Consider the following 2,716-nt stretch of genomic DNA (forward strand, 5'->3'; position numbering starts at 1 on the left):
TTTGCAAATGTAACAATGAATATGCCTCACACCTATTTATTGAATGCCAGGCCGCTCAAGACCTTTGGTAATCGATCTTAGTCGTGATTCCATCCCCGACCAGGTGGCAAGGTACGACTGTAAAGGAGGCCTGGACATCTTGGTGGTCAGGCGCTGCCCCAAAAAAGCTCCGGAATCTCCCTTTACTCATTTGCTGGGGACTATGGATCGCCCGCAACAAACTCATTTTCTTGAATACCTCTCCGCACTGGCCTTCCATTGCATCCCATATCCTATCCGATTACTCCATCATCCTTGATGACGAGGAGACAACACGACCTAAACCATTGTACCCGAATCCATAAATCATACAAAGCCTTGGGCTTTCTTTGACGGTTCTGCACAGGAGGAAGGATGCGGTGGAGGGGCCATTCTACACCTCACTGCTTCCCATTACTACCATATACAAATGGGATTAGGTTGGGGTACGAATAATTTTGCAGAACTATCCTCTACAAAATTCCTTATACAATATGCCCTGGAAAACCAATGTCGAGATCTCCAACTCTTTGGGGACTCAAAAATTGTCTGTGATTGGTTAAACAAAAGAACTAGATGTTCTACATATACTTTGAGACATATTCTAGATGAGGCTCATCGACTTATTACATCTTTTGACACATTTGCATGCCATCACATTTACAGGGAACGAAATGTAGATGCTGACAGATTATCCAAAGAAGTTGCGCACAGGCCATCCAACACTTGGATGATCCAGGAACATAGAGAGGGGGCTTTTTACCAGTACTACCATCGGCCTTTCATGGACATAGATGTTTAGTAAGCTCACAGAGAGCTTGGTTTATGTTTATATTTTTTCTTTTAAATCTCCATCTATAAATATTCATATGTTTCATTTACAGCAAGACCTATACGGACACGTTACATGACTATAGTTATTTTTTTGATAAAACAGTATGCTGAATACATCAGAAAATGATGCCTCCCTGCGTGGACACAAGGCATCAATATTAGATCTATTCTAGAACCTTATTTATCCGACAAGGCATAAATATTAGATCTATTCTAGAACCTTATTTATCTGACAGGCATTGCCTCTTACAGCATATGCTTTTTGCATATACAATATGTAATTTTCTCACTTAATGAAAATTATGTTTTTTCTAATAATGATGAAATATATATATATATTAAATTTCTAATTTTTTAATAAAAAATATTACAATTAATTCAAATCTAATTTTTAATATAATTCAATACACCATTTAAAAATGTGAAAAAAAAAATCCATGATTGAGGTGAGTGAAGGGAGGGGAAGCGCGGTGGAATTCACACCACTGCCATGCAATTAATCATAATACAACAAGGGTGGTACGTGGACTCAAGCATGCGAGGAACAATAGGGAAATTAAATCGGAGCGAGAGAAAGGCTCTAGGGTATTTGGAATTCGATATACTTCAGTGAAAGAGTTCTGAGGCTCGGTGAAAAACGTACTCTATATATACTTTGGTGAAAGAGTTAAACACGTACTTTATATATTCTTCGCATATATTCTTCGGTGAAAGAGTTCTAAGGCTCGGCGAAAGAGTTAAAAACATACTCTATATATTCTTGGCATATATTCTTACTCTATATATTCTTCGCATATATTCTTCGGTGAAAGAGTTCTGAGGCTTGGTGAAAAAGTTAAACACGTACTCTATATATACTTCAGTGAAAGAGTTATGAGGCTCGATGAAATACTCTATATATTCTTCAGTCTACGGGCTACGGTGGGCACGGGCGATTTGAAGTCAGGTTTGCTGATATCAGGTGCACACATTCCTTATCTTTTTCTTTTTCTAATACATATTTACTCATATAATTTCAAGTATGAATATTTCACCACAGTTACCAAAGATTACCAAGGGCAGACCTAGCACAGTTACTCTACAAGGCCTTTATGAGTATATAGAGTCAATAGAGAAACGTAGAGAAGAAAGAGAAGCCAAGCTACAAAAAAAGTTAGAAGCCATGCTGGAAAATAAATTTGCATCTCTTGAAGACACGATCCAAAAACAAATAGAAAATAAAATAGAACTAATGGAGAATAAAATGGAGGCTAGATTGCAGGTTATAGAAAAACAAAACCAAGATACTAACCAACCATCCCAGCAAGGAGATGATGATACTTTAGAGAGTCTTAAAATGAAAGACATGATTAAAGAACTAGAAGAAAAAGTTAATAGCCGCCTCACCCTAAATAATGTGGTAGATAAGTTAGATATCAAACCAATTAAAGATGAAATGAAAAAATTAATAGAATTAGACCACGAACGTAACAAAAGGGCCTTGAACCTTATAATCTTCGGTTTAAAATAGGAAGTAGATGAGGATACTTTAGCCTTAGCCCAAACAGAACTACATAATAGATTACAAATTGAAACAATGTGTCTCACAGAAGCAACAAGGTTGGGGAAATTAATCGAGAATAAAGGAAGACTAATCCGCATAAAGGTGAGCTCCATTGATCATAAGCACGACATACTTAGTAAAACCTCAAGTCTAAAAGGAACAGGAATATTCATAAAAGAAGATCTCATTCCAGAAGATCAAGCAGAATTGAGAAAGGAGGTTCAAAAGGTAAAAGAAGCTAGAAAGGAAGGAAAATGGGCAATAATCAGAAATAGAAAAGCCTTTATTCGAGATAGAAACCAAAAAGATAGTAACCAATAG

This window comes from Pinus tabuliformis, chromosome Q (genome assembly GCF_031772625.1).
Source record: "Pinus tabuliformis cultivar Carrire ecotype Pingquan chromosome Q, CPIR1, whole genome shotgun sequence".
In the NCBI taxonomy this organism is placed as follows: Eukaryota; Viridiplantae; Streptophyta; class Pinopsida; order Pinales; family Pinaceae; genus Pinus; species Pinus tabuliformis.